The sequence below is a fragment of the Onychomys torridus genome, chromosome 9 (assembly GCF_903995425.1).
Source record: "Onychomys torridus chromosome 9, mOncTor1.1, whole genome shotgun sequence".
In the NCBI taxonomy this organism is placed as follows: domain Eukaryota; kingdom Metazoa; phylum Chordata; class Mammalia; order Rodentia; family Cricetidae; genus Onychomys; species Onychomys torridus.
Genome location: NC_050451.1, coordinates 23,821,049 through 23,835,985, shown reverse-complemented (window position 1 = coordinate 23,835,985; position 14,937 = coordinate 23,821,049). Strand labels below are relative to the sequence as shown.

Sequence of the window (14,937 nt, the reverse complement as noted above, 5' to 3'; positions counted from 1 at the left end):
GTGCACCACTACCCCTGGCTTTTTATATGGGTTCTGGCGTGCTGAATTCAGGTCCTCGAACTGTGTGACAGGCTTTTACCAGCCGAGCCATCCTCCCGGCCAAGGTCGGGTTTGAAGTTAGTGAGCCTGGATCTTTCTCAACACAACTGGATCCAGGCTGAGTCTCCCTGGAGTATCACAGGGTATTTAAAATGGTTTAAGACTTTGTTTCTTCTTCCTCCTTGTCTGAATTCTAAGTACACATGTTCCGTCCTCTGTGATCTTCATTTTAGATGCTGTGAATGGAAAGTTGAATTGAATGATTTAGCCCATTGGTTTCTGATTTGAGGATATTCTGATGGTTTCTATGCTTCTGGATTTACAGTGACTGTAGTAAGTTTATTATTGTTTTTCTCCTTAAATTGCCTTAAAAGTTAGGCACACAACAGTGAGCACATTGTGCCATGCACGAAGGAAGGGAAAAGAGGTGACATCTCCCCCCCCCCCCCCCCCCCCGCCCTTCCCCTGGCTGAATCACAGTGGGGCACTATTGTTTAAACACTAAAATAGAGTTTTGTCAATTAGACGCTCCGTGAAAACAGCGTCCACCATGATTCTGTTTTGCTGTTGATGTAATTTTAGGAAATCAAATGAACCAGGATGGAAATTAAGTTTCTCTGCGGTTGCTGGTATACTCTTCTGCCTTCTATTAGATTGAGCACACGTTCTGCAGGTGGGAAGCCAGCAGGCCCATAGCCCTCAGCATTTGGAGGACTGTTCCTTCCCAGACACAGGGTTTGGAATGGTGTCTTTTGTCTTGCCATGCAAACCTCGTGCGATGCTTTAGAGCTATTTATCACACAAGATATTAGGATGTTGTAATTTGTTTAAAGATTCTATTCATTCTCCCTGTAGGAGTGTGTACATGCCACGGTGAACATGTGAAGGGCAGAGGACAACTTCTGGGGTTGCTCTGTCTCCTTCAATATGGGTTCCCAGGATGGGAACGTGGGTCATCAGGCTTGGCCACAGGGTGCCTTTACCGGCTGAAACATTTCACTGTCCCAAGATGTTGTATTTGGAAGGAGGAAAAGAGAAGCTGTTCAAATTCCATTTTAAATGAATTGCACAAGCAGTATGTCACTTTCTAATTCCTGAGACCATGTGTAATCCATGGAGAGAGGGTCTACACCCTGCTAGTCTGAGGATGAGAGAAAATTGAAGTCTGCTGAAGACCAGCAGGGAAGGGCTTCTGCTGAGAAACCTTGAGCTGGGGACCAGAACACTTGAAGGTTCCTCAAGCTCAAGAGCAGCCAGAGTTTACTGATATATCTTGTCACACTGCCAGTGTGCTACACTGCGTCTTGGGGACCCAGTCTGTGGTTGCCAAGGACAGTATCAAGATTTGGATTTAACGTTAGGAACTACATCTTGACCCTACCTCTCTTTTCTTTCATCTCACAGGAATCTCTAAAGGGTATTGAATTCTGTGTGAAATCTTGTTCAGTTTAGGCTCCACCGTACTGGATTTCCTAATTTTTTAAGTCTGTCTCTTTATTTATTTAAAGCTGATACTGCTTCACATTGTTGACGTGTTCTAAGTCTGTCTGGAAATAATTAATAATACATACATGTACACCTGTGTGTACACATATGCCCATGTCTAGCTGAAGACAGAACTATGCTGGGTGTAACTGTCAATCTGTTCCCCTTGTCAGACTACGAACTATGTCTGGAGAATGTTGATAGCATTCTTGACCTGAGCCCTGTCATGTCTTCTGTGCAGGAGGAAGCCTGAGCCCTGCCTGACATCTAGATCAACAAAGGCTGCCCTGCCCAGCATCCAGTGCTGCTGCTGCTGCTGCTATCGCCCGTTTATCAGATTATTGAAGGGCAAGCTGCTGGCCTCAGTGTGCGCTCCCTGCAGTTATGTAATCCTGTCCAGGCATTGTGCTGATAGCCTTACACAAACAGGGCCCTCTGCAGACGCTAAGAGTCTCAAAATGTGTAGCATGGGTTTTCTAGGATCAGGCCTTCTGAGCAGACAGGATCGAATTCTCAGGCAGCCTAGTACTTGTAGTCCGCAGCTTTTCACAGTGGGCACCCTTATGTCATGGAAACTACAAGTATTCCAGAGAGAGGCAGGGGAGAGCGGGAGGCTGGGAGCGGATGACCACACTGTCGTTGCTGGTTAGGAGGGCTGGATTCTGGTTTTCTGTTGCATGGGAAAATGACTACCACTGACAGCAGAGCTTTGCACACTCAGGTCAGCATCGCAGAGGACTGGCTGCTGTTACAGGAAGTGGTCATTTAGACCCTTCCTGATCCTTACACATCCTGGGCATGGCTGACTTGTAGACACTCCACCACACACACATACACACACACACACCTCCCATGGCCTGTGGATATCCCCACACGTACCAGGGACCCACTAGTGTCCACTTCTCCAGTGCTGAAATTATAGTACATGCTACTGTGCCTGGCTTTTTTACCTGTATTCCGAGGATCAAACTCAGCTCCTTAGATTTGCACAGCCAGCCATTTACAGACTGTCTTCTCAGCCCCTACCTGCTAATTCTTATGCCAGTGGTCACTTGGTCCAGTTTGGAAATCTTAAGTAGGTTATCAGCCTCATCATAAGGTACCCAGACAGGAATCCATTTTTTTTCTGAGACGTTTAAATTCCATAATGTGATATTGGGACAGATTGAATTATATAGGACATACCATTCTTGTTACAAAACACGAAGGTTTCGAGTTGAGCCTAAAGTCTTTGGAACATATAGCACCTTGGGCACAGATTCCCTGGCCTAGATAATATTGAATCACAGCCTGCTCTTTCCTAGTTTCCCACATAGAAGTTGGCAAGGGAGGCCCAGTGAAGGTTATTCTTAAAACAATGCTGTTCACGTCTGCCGGTGCAAAAGCCTTTAAAACTTGGGTCCACTCCTAATGGAGCCTCTGAATCCGGGTGCTTTAAAGTGTAGCCTCTCTGTGCCCTAGTGGGAGAAAACTGAGGCATAGGACCCTTTAAAAATCATGTCTTTTTTTCTGTACATGCTCTCTTCAAATCTGTTTCTCCTACCTGTTAAACCTGACTTTAAACGACGACTTTTCTTTCCCACATGTTTGTCTGCAGAACGGGGAACAGAGAGTCCACAGAAGTTACTGTGGATATAAAGTGTCAGCTCGCTGTCTGCCTGTGTGATGGCTTAGTCACTGTGGTCTCACTTTTTGTCTTGAGGGTGGTAGAAGTTCCAGAAGGACTGTGCAGTGACATCACCACACAGTGTCAAAATTAAGTAATGATACTTCTTCCTCAGAAGACCTGGCTGCTGTTGCTTTGGCTATACCTTTAGGGAAGGTACCTATTCCATGAAATGGCTTTCTACGCTGAGCCTGAAGGATGGGGCCCAGCAAGCAGACTACCAGAGGCAGTGAGATGGGGTGACCCATGCTCTCCATAGTGAAATGAGATTTGAATTCTGGTCCTGTTTAATTATATAAAATGAATGTCAGTAAGGACATTGGCTATGAAGGGCTGGCCACAGGAAGTACATAAATAATAATTATTTTTATTTATTTATGTGGTGGTAGAACATATAGATTAGAATTATATGAGTGCATCAGATTATGAAACCTTTTATTTGCATGTATTAGTTGTATTATTTAGTGAATTGCATTATATTTTTCACTAGTATATAACAGTTATATTTTTATTTTCTATTCCCAGCTGTTCACCTACTTTGCCATTCGCCCCCCCCACTTCTTTTTAGTGTAGATTATGTGCTGGAGAGATGGCTCCATGGCTAAAGGCTCATGCTGCTCTTACAGAGGTCTCAAATTTGATTTCTAGCCCCCATGTTGGGCATCTCACAACTGCCTGTGACTCCAGCCCCAGGGAGATCCAGTGCCTCTGGCCTCTTCAGGCACCTACACTCCTGTGTGTGTACACTCCTGTGTGTGTGCACATGTGTGTGGGAGCACCACCACGCAGGATTTCTAGATTATATAAGAGAAAAATATGTGCTACCTCTTCCAAGTCTCCCTTCCTCCCCTGCACAGCCATTTCTAGTTCTGATGTTTGTCCGCTTCCATCCTGCTGTCTGTCTTTGTGGCCAGAGAATGCTGCAGCAGCTTCCACATTTTGTCTCTTCATTGGTTGGTGAGCACTCAGGCTGATTGTATAACTTGAGTATTGTGAATGAACAAGAGTGTGTAAGTGTGTAGGATGCTGATTTGGTTTCCTTGGTGTATGTACTTAGGAATGATGTCATTAGCACATGATAGTTTTTGGCTTTTGAGGACCCTCCATACTGATTTCCACGGTGGCTGGGCTAATTTACATTCCTGCTTGTAGTATGAAAGACTTCCTTTCCACCCACATTTCTTAGCATTTACTGTTTATTTGCTCAATGGTGGCCTCTTCGGCAGGTGGCTTGCAATCACAGTGTACTTTTGATTTCCATATCTCTGATGGCTAAGGGTTTTTTTTTTCAGTGTTCTTACTAGTCATTCTACTTACTAGTGTTCTAACTAGTCTGTTTTTAGAACATTCATTTTTCCAGTTATTGATTGAATTTTTTTCTGTTGGTCTTTGATTTCTGGAGTTCTCTGTATATTCTGCATATTAATCTCTCGTCATATGAAAAGCTACAAAGATTTTTCTCCCAAATAAAGCATATTAATAATGGTCTCAGGAGTTTAGATTTTATCCATTGGTAAGTTTGAGCCATGTTTAGTAGAATATTTTAAGGTGTGTTCCTTTTGTTCATGTTGCATTTGTTTAACTCTGTGAAGCTGTGTTACTGTGCCTGTGTAAAACACCTGATGGTCTAATAAAGAACTGAACAGCCAATAGCACGGCTGGAGAAAGGATAGGTGGGGATGGCAGGCAGAGAGGAAATACAGACAGAGAAAACTGGGAGGGGAGATCTAAGATCTAGGAGCCAGAGAAGAGGAAGACATCAGAGGCCAGCCACCCAGCAACACAGCCAACCAGAGTAAGAGTAAGATTTACAGAAGTAAGAGAACAGGAGAAGTTCAGAGGAAAAGGTAGATGATAATTTAAGATAAGGAAAGCTGGCTAGAAGCTAAGTAAGCTAAGGCCGGGCATTCATAAGTAAGAATAAGCCTCCATGTGTGATTTATTTGGGAGCTGGATGATGGGCCACCCAAAAAAGAGCAAAACCTCCAACAATAGCCATGGAAATTTCAATGTGGGGTGTGTGTGTGTGTGTGTGTGTGTGTGTGTGTGTGTGTGTTTGTGTGTGTGTGTGTACACATGGAAATGTCTTCATTAGTTTTTCTCAAAGTCACTTTTTGAGACAGGATCTCAATGACTCTTGCTCGCTAATTTGGCCAGATTGGCCAGCTGGGCAAGCCCCAGAAATCTTCCTACCTCCACTTCCCCACAACTGAGATTCCAGATGCTCACCACATGATGAATGCTTACTGAGTTTGGAGGAGTCAAACTGAGGTCCTCATGCATGTATGGTAGCTGATTACCAACTGAGCCCCAAGTTGGTAATCAGTTATCTCCCAAGCCCCATGGAAACTTTCAGACCATGTGCATAGACACTGCAGCTCTTAAATCTCCTGGTTTCTAGATGAATCCTGCTTCACAGTTCCCTGTTTGTTCTGATTCAGGTTGGGCCCATGCTTACACCATAGCCACACAGGGGAATGAGAGAGCATCTTTCTTCTTAAGCTCCTGTGGATGGAAGTGCTGTATGCACACGGCAAATGCTTCTGGCTATGTGACCAGTGATACATGCAGCCTGGAGTACAATAAAATGGGGAAGCCAAGTGAGTATAGGGAGTGAGAATGGGCAAAGGCAGATGTGATGGTCTTTGGATACAGTATAAAGGATGGAAGAATAGTGCACTGAACTTTTGGCCCATTGTACATTTAGGGTGCATGTTAGCTTTCCTGGAGGAAGTGACATGTAGACAGGACTAACAGAGGATTATAGTATTGGTTGGGGAATAGTTCATTTAGAAAGTTACAGAGAAATGGGAAAATTTCTGTGGATATCACTCTGTATAAATAAAGTCCTGATTGGCCAGTGGCCAGGCAGGAAGTATAGGCGGGACAAGAGAGAAGAGAATTCTGGGAGGTAGAAGGCTGAGGAGTAGAGATACTGCCAGCTGCCGCCATGACAAGGAAGATGTAAGGTACTGATAAGCCACGAGCCACGTGGCAAAGTATAGATTAATAGAAATGGGTTAATTTAAGGATAGAAGAAATAGATAACAAGAAGCCTGCCATGGCCATACAGTTTGTAAGCAATATAAGTTTCTGTGTGTTTACTTGGTTGGGTCTGAGCGACTGTGGGACTGGCGGGTGAGAGATTTGTCCTGACTGGGTCAGGCAGGAAAACTCTAACTACAGAGAATCCCAAGTGAGGAAACTTTAGATAGGAATGGACATGAGCCAAATAATTAGTCCAAGGAAATGGCTTCTTGTTAAGATATCCACACAGATAGTGCCAGTGAACAGTGCTTATTTCGTGTTTTAGAAATGACACCTCTCTTCTGTAGGCTTATGTCCCACTGGCAATCAGAGTCCTGTGCTGGCTGGGTCTGTCTTCACCAAACCCATCCTGCTTGCCCTGGGGATTCTGCACAGATATGCTAGCGGCTCAGTCTCATATGTGTAGAAATTGTTTTTTCCACTGTGGCCTTCAATGCACAAGTTAACCTATACTCCCACCGATCAGATAGGATAAACACTTATTATAATTTATTGTATGTAACTCAAGGACAAATGGAGCCCCCGTCCCCAAGAAGGTCTATAATTATGGCTTCAGAATCTGCCTTCATGGACCACCACTGAGGTGACATTACAGGGCGGGTGTGACTGTGCGGTCACCTGCTAGCCCAGGACCCCTCTTAGCCTACCCGTGGTGAGGAGTGAGGGATTGTCGGGAGGGTGCACATCAAGGTGGACCTGGGTAATGACAGACTGCTTGTTGAGATCTGATGCCATGGGGCAGCCTCTACTGTGATCTGCTTGTGCCATCTGAGGACATTTCCCACATAGGACTGTGTCTTGGGCTCTGTGGGCCTCATTGTTCTGTGGCTGGAAGGCAGGTGAATAGGAGCTCAGACACCTTGAGGAGAGTAGGAGCCAGGGTGACCAGTAGCTGCTGGTAGTCCCCGAATGAAAGGCATGTGGACCCCTGGCCCCGGGTTATCTTCTCCTCACCTGGTATGCTCAGGTCCCAACGAGCAAGAAATGAATGGTCGTGCATTCCCCACCTTTTTTCCGATTATACAGTATCCTAGCAGGAGTCTGACCTATGCAAGGGACAAGTTGCCAGATTGTCTGTTTTTCAGCGATACTTTAAGAGGGTCATACTGTCCAGTGATGTGGGAATGAAGCATGCTAGTCAGGGGTCACCCAGCTTACCTCTACCTGTGAAAAAAGGATTTCTGTCCACTTTCACTCAGTATTATGTGATTTGCTCCCTCCCTTCTAGAATACAACTTGAGCTTTCGTATTGTGATTAACAGAGCAAATATACATTATTAAACTTGATTTAAAGCTGTACTCAGCTGTGTCATTGAGATAAGGAGGAAAATGGTAGCATGGACCTTTTCCAGATTCCCACAGGCTCAAAGCATCAGTGCTGACAGCACACCTTGCTTGTTATTGCAGCTCTGTTCTTGCCTTGTCGCTCTGCCAGTCCCGGAATATCATTAGGTTACAAATCAGACCTAACGGTTCAGATTATTGTTCATCTTGAGCTCTGCGCTTTCTCTCCATTAGTTGTGGCATAACAAAAATAATTCAATTTATTAGCTGGCTCATCTTCTCAAACAGCTTTTATTTCAAAGCATGTGTGAGGAGGACACAGTGAGAGAGAACTACAGACAAACCTGAGATGTCTCAGGAGGTAAAGCCATCACCATAGACTGTGTTTGGGAACATATATGTGGTTTTATGGGATGGAAAGATACTTGCAGCCTGACATGCCTCATCTTCACTACAAAGAACAGGTTTTTCTGGTAACTAATTGTTTCATTTTATTGTCATATGGGTAACTCAGAACAATGCTGACATTCATTCTTTCAGTCATCAGTTTATCAGTGCACCTGTCACCCAGTCAGCTCACATTTGCTTCCTGTCCTTTCAGGGCGTGACCTGTTTTTCTTTGCTATGTAGTGATCTTTTCTACCGATTGAAAAGGATACTCTAGATTCCTTTTTGGTTCAGCAGTAAGTGAAAGAACCCTGTTTTAAACTCCATGAATAGCGGTTATGAATTTCCATATAATGAGAATCTCAGTTGTGTGGATGCCAGAGGCTGCAGATCATTCTGCATAGGGGTATACACCTTTGTTTACCAGCTTAACTTCATTTTAAAACTTAATATTCTTTATGAGAGTTCCTGAATCCTAAACAGTTGCTCAGTTAACTGCTTCCCACAGTAGATGGCTAGAGTCTGTTGAGGATAGGTACCCTGGGGGCTGTTTTTATATCACCTGCAGGAGCCCCTCCCATATTCCCCCAGCTCTTAGTTCATGATAGAGTGTGGGAGAACATGGAAGGCATGAAGGCAGATGAAAATGCTGTAAACAGCTGTTTTGCTGGCTTGGTGAATGTTTAATGTGCACCTCCTAGTATGGGATGTGAATTCTAAGTGTGCATAACGTCCATAGGCTCATAAGCGATGCCCATGCTTCATGGAGATCTTTAAATTTTAACTTTTGTAAGCAGCGGTGTTAGATGTAATGGGTAATTGTTTATAGCACTTGAAACATTCTCACTAATGATTGTTCAGCAAAGACTGGTGAATTGATATCTTTACAGAGGAATAAGGAAGAACACAGTAAATATTTTCTGTTTGAGATTCTGCTCTGGAGACTTTAGAAACAAGTTCAGGAACTAAAATTTACTATTTGGAGATTGCTTGGCACTACTTTCAAGTCATCATCATGGCTTAAGGCATGGCCCAGTACCTACCTTACTAAAGTGTACTGCAAACCTTCTGTCCTTTACCCCAACGGCAGCCAGTAAAAACTAATGAACAGTTTTAATGCCGTCGTACAAACAAGGATTCTGAGGCTTATCCTGACCAGCAGTGGAGATGCATACCTTGAGTTAATTAATGAAGGTACAGTTGTGCTATTAGCATTTAGCATTTATTCAGTGTCTACTAGATTCCTGGCTCTTCTCTATGGAGCATCAAGTTTGATATATCCCAGAGTAATCCATGAGGAAAGCATTGCTGATATTCCCACAAGACAAATGAAGTAAAGTCTTTAATTAGTTTATGTCCCAGACATGGATGGAATATTAGGTTCCACGCATTATTCGAGTTGTCCATTATTTTACTCTTTGTCTATTTATTTTGATTTTTTTTTGAGATCACTCTTACTCTGTAGCCAAGGCTGGTCTTACATGTACAGTCATCCTGACTCAACCCCCCAAATACAGTTATTACATGTGTGCAACACCATCCCTGACTCTACACTAATTCTTATTTTAGTGTCAACTAACTATTTAGTTAATTTTTAGTTCTCACAATACCATGACTAGATTATGTTTTTATGGTGAGGAGATCAAGTGAGACAGTTAAGGCACTTGTCCTGAGTCATATGTGGTAGAGTAGGGTTTGAACGCGGTCCTCTGGCTCTGGTACCGCCCTGATGAAAGGCTCCTTCCTGCTCACAGCCTCTGCGGTTTCCCACCTCTAATCAAGGAACCCACTGAAGGGCTGGCCGGCTTGTCAGCAGTAAGGTGGGCTGCCCACCAGGGGACTGTCTGTTGGTATTTGACTTACTGCCATGCAGCCTCTCCTTATTCTCGATAGCACCCTGGTGTTCTGCTTGTCTGATTTTGTGACTTCAGATCTGCTGTTCAGGTCTTTTCAGATCTTTGGGAAATGTGAGTCACTTGGAAGATTGCCGTGACATTCTATACAGTCAAGATTAGCTGCTTGGGGTGGCTCACGAATGAGGACAAGGAGAAAGGAAGACCTTGTATAAAATGTGGGTGCTCACAAATGAGGACAAGGAGAAAGGAAGACCTTGTATAAAATGTGGGTGCCTCAGAGGGTGTCTGCGTTGTTTTTCTCCCCTGCTCTCCTCTTTTCCTTCTGTTTTTTGAAGGTGAGCAGTAAGGACTCAGCCAAATACATTTTATTACATGATTCTTCTGCGCCAAGCACCCGGCTAAGTGTGTTGCATGTTCTCATTTACCCTGACGGCAACCATTAAGGAACTAACAGCTTTTATGCCTGTTGCAGATCAAAACACCGAGGCTTAGGCAGGCCAGTGCAGAGATGGGTTTGTGTATGCATGTTGGCGTTGAGGTGTTTGTATATGTATCTACACATATACAAGGATGACTGTTGTCTTCCTTGAGCTCCACTTATCTTTTTAGTTAGTTTATTCATTTTATATGTATGTGTGTTTTGCCTGCATGAATATCTGCACCACATGCAATGCCTGGTGCCCAGACAGTTGTGACCTGCCTTGAGGGTGTTGGGAATTAAACTCTGTTCTCTGGAAGAGTAGCCAGTGCTCTTAACCACTGAGCCATCTTTCCAACCTGCCATTTATTCTTTGAAACAGCGTCTCTTACTGAACCAGAGTGCTGGTTCAGCTGGATTGCTGGACAGCTATGCCCAGGGATCCTCCTGCTGCAGCTTCTGCTGGGATTACAAACTGGGCATGGTGGTGCACGCCTTTCATCTCAGACCTTTGGAGGCAGTCAGATGGACTGACTGTGAGGCCAGCTTGGTCTACAGAGTGAGTTCTAGGACAGCCAGGGATACTTAGAGAGATCCTGTCTAAACAAACCAACAAAGTGAATACCACCATGCCTGGCTTTTTAGATTGGTGCTATAAATCCAAGCTCAGGTCCTTCTGCTCTTAGGGCAGCCACTTTACCAACTGAACCATCTCCTGAGCCCCTGCAGATGTATTTCAATTCACATCTGTGCAGCTATGAATGCAGTCCATGTTCCTCTCAGCGTGACAGCCTCAGGCTCAGCTTCTGTGAGATCTGCCTTCTAGCTTGGCCTTAATGACTGCTGTTTGCTTTGATTTTGTTTTGTTTATTATTAAAAGAAATCTCATTGTTTCATTTTAGTGTCTCAATTGGCTGCAGCTCTGTTTCCAGCGGAGCCTTAGAGATGGAATACATTACAATGGGGATAACCATTTCCCAGTGCCATCTCTCATTTGAGCTAATCAGAGAATACACGCTTATATATTGGCAAAATCCTAGGTACCCAGATGAGGAGGCTTCATTGTTTCACTGAATAAAAGTAGTTTATCCATCCTTTATTGCAAGTGCTTATTGAGAACCATACTGCTGTATGGTCTCAGTCATTACCAGTCAAGATGAGAGATACAGCAGCAGTTTATTAAGTCAAGGGAGGCCCATGCATCCGTCTAATAAATATTTATGAAGTGCCTGTTCCATGCTGGGCACAGTTATAGGCACTGGAAACATGGGTGAACAGAGCACATCGTGTTCTTGATGTATTGCAGAAACATAAGTAGTGTTTGGAAATTCTAGAATAGAATTTCATTATCTTCACTTTTGCTTCATCTTGCATTATTGTCTTTCCTAAAGTCAATGATGACTGGCTATCTTGTGAACACCTAGAACTATTAGTGACAAAGGAAGACCTTTTGATTGTAGAACATGCATGCTAAGCCTGAATGTTCCTTGCCTGCTGTTGTATGATGGATTCAGGACCATCTTGTCAAGCCTCAGCCCTCAACTAGCCAAAAAGGTGACCAAAGTCTTACTTTTCAGCTAGTATGACAGCCATGTTTTGAGTAAGCGCGTTGACTTGGTGCTGGTTTATGGCGTTGGTGCACAAAGGGGAAAACCCAAGGCATTGAATGGCTCCTCCAACATACCCAGTCCAGCTCCAGGGCACTCAGGCGCTGCTGCCTCCTGAGGCCTTGGAATTTCTTGGACATTAGCTTCCTGGAGAAATTCCTTTTGCTTATATCAGTTTTGAATATGCATAAGCCTGGCTGTTGCCTCATTGAGAGCTGGTGAAAGTGTAGTTGAGGGTGATAATGGTAGTTAAGCAATGATGTGAGCAGGTGGGAGACTTTGAGACAGCACTGGCTTCTCGGGACAGATCAGGAGAAAGTCCTTTGGAACATTGGAGCATTGATAATAAACTTGCTGGTCAGTAGCTATTTCAGTTATTTTTCCACATTTATTGAATGAGGTACATACAAGTAACTATTATAAATTGAAACTAAAGCAACCAGCCTTTTTATTTAAGTTACTTTTAAAGAAAAAGAAAGAAAAGAAAAACTTAAATTTCCCTGAAAACATTGGTAGGTGAGAACTTTTGATTTGGAGAAAGTAACTTTTTTCCTCTTTTGGTTTTGTTTTTTGTTTTGAGACAGGTTTTGCTACATAGCCCAAGTGTATCTCAAAATTGCTTTTCCAAGGGCCAGGATTATCAATGTGTGTTACCCAGGTCCAGTGGGGATTGAGATGCTTTTGTTGACCTTTTATTATTTCTAAGAAAGACACAATGCTTGATGGTTTTATCTTAAGAATCACTCTAATGTGGCCAGTTATTCTAAAGGGCTCCCATTAATGGACATGACCTCTTTAGATTTCAATTCTCCTTGAAGGAACTAAAGCAACTCAGAGAACTAAACCATAAAATCCCAAACAGAATCTGCAATAAATTTATCTGTTACATATCCCATCCACCTCAGAATATGTAAGGATGGCTCAGACCATACAAAGTTTCTGCTTGTCTGTGCCAGTAAAACGGACAAAAAAACTGATTTTTGGGACGCCTTCCAAAACAAAGCCAGTAAAATTTATTTCAAATAAAAGTGTGTTAAAGAAATAAAGAGGGAATGTAGAGGTCACAAGAGATTTAAAAGTACATTGTTTTTATTAATGAACAGAGTTCATGTGGAAGGTGATTCAAGCAAACACATTGTAAAAGAGATGAAAATTATGTAATTGAGAATATCTCAATAATGGATTTTTAGGTCTTGAAAATTTTTATCTTTAAAAATGTTTCATGTATCTTGGCTTTTATTAGTAATAATGAAAAAGAATAGATTAAAGGGGTTTAACAACAATTACCAGGTTTGAAACGCTGGAATAGTCCATGGTTCTGAAGGAGGGAACCTCTGCAGATATGTGCTACAGTTGGAGCGTCCCTGATCTGCTAGCTCCAGATCTGGGATATTCCAAAACTGGAACATCTTCAGAACTTACACAGTACTACAAATGGAAAATGCCATCCCACAAAACTTTGTTTTATGTCCCAAATCAATAAAAATAACACATGGAAATTATCTTTGGGCTCTATGTAAGGAATAGCTGGTATGTAAATGAATCTTGAGTTTAGAATTAAGTTTGGTCCCTAAGGTGCCTTAATTACACTGCAAATATTCCAGAACCTCCCCAAACCCACGACCTGAAATGTTTATGTCCCGAGTGTCTCCGTAAGAAATGCTTACGTAAGAAAAATGGACTAAGGAGCAGGGGAGCCAGGGATGGACAGAAGGAAAGGGGAGGAGAAAGAAGCAAGTGCTGAAACATGAGCACTGCCAGCTCCATCACCAGTGGCCCAGGTAAGTTTACAGGAAGGGTGAGGGCAGAGGCAGGCTGCTCAGAAGGGAAGAACGAGTCTCAGGCAGTCCTTCAGTAAGTCTCCACAGGAAGGAGGAGTCTACAGGCTACAGTGTGTGTGGGGGGGTCCCCTAGAGAAGGACAGATGCACATCTTAACTAGAAATCACTATGAAATAGAGGTTGAAATGCTGACTGATTCAGCCCACAAATACTAAAAACCTCCTAAGTGCCAATATTACCTTAGCTGGGGACATTGCTCCAGAATTTAATCACACTCACTAAGTTTACAGTCTCTTCCAGGATAGAGACATCAAGGAATTCTATAGTTAATGATGTAATTACACACTGGATGAGGTGTGCTGAGAACTTTGACACTGCAGTAGGAATGAAGCACATGGTTCAATTGGTTAGTCCAGGAGACTCCTAGTCTCTGCTGGATTGGTGGTCTATGTCCTAGATCTGTGAGTCCATAATGGCGTGTAAATGTCCTAAGGGAGCTGCCAGCCTTGGGCCAGTCACCTCTGAGAAGCCACAGTCTTTTTAGCCCACTGTATGAAACAAATGTAGTACTTTCTGTGTTTGTCCGGGCGTTTAAAAGGCTGAAACACTGGGGTCTTTAATGGTTCTTCTTCCTCTGAGGAGCAACAAAGGGTGGGTGTAGAGAATAGCACAGGTCATGCAGATTACCTGTTACCTGCACGTGGACTGTAAGAGAGCTGACGGCCTCTGGGGTTTAAATCGACAACCACTGTCTAATACTCTGCTAAGAGAACAGGACCAGAAGGGGGGCATTTTGTTTGGTTTTGAATTGTGTGTGCATGTGTATGTGAGAATACAGGAGTGCAGGTGTCTTGTGTGTGGGTCTCTGCCTGTCTAAGCTTCAGTTTCTCCAGCTGCAAAATGTGTTAAGAGAATCCACACACTATTAAAAGAGCTAATTCATGTAGAGGGCCTTCCTTTATGTATTCCTAGCACAGAGTAAACACACTGTTCTAATGGCAAAGGAAGTTAACTCAAGAAATGCACCAAGTAGGATGTGATGCCGGTACTATAAACGCTTGGGAGTTGCACGTGTACAATCAGGATCAAATCCAATAGCAAGGGCAGCATCACGGGACTTAACATGGCTGTGACAGCTACTACATTTCTTACAAGGAACTCAAACATGGGTGGTGATTTAAGTGCCACCGAAGAGGGTCAGTATGAAGGACACTGCATGTCTGAGCATAACTGCCTACCTAGCTCCAACTCATGAAGAATTTGACTGTATCTGAATCTTCATACCCTAAGAATCAGTGTCCAATAAAAGGTGAATGGCTTATATAAAAAATATATGAAAGGGAAAAAAAGAATTATAACAAATGAC

At 43.3% G+C, this 14,937-nt stretch overlaps 1 protein-coding gene across 2 annotated transcripts in view; it reads left to right on the top strand.

The window, feature by feature from the left end:
* Positions 1-14,937, top strand: part of Ptprg (protein tyrosine phosphatase receptor type G) — a 697,305-nt gene that overhangs the window by 233,548 nt on the left and 448,820 nt on the right. The gene's annotated exons all lie outside the window — the stretch shown is intronic.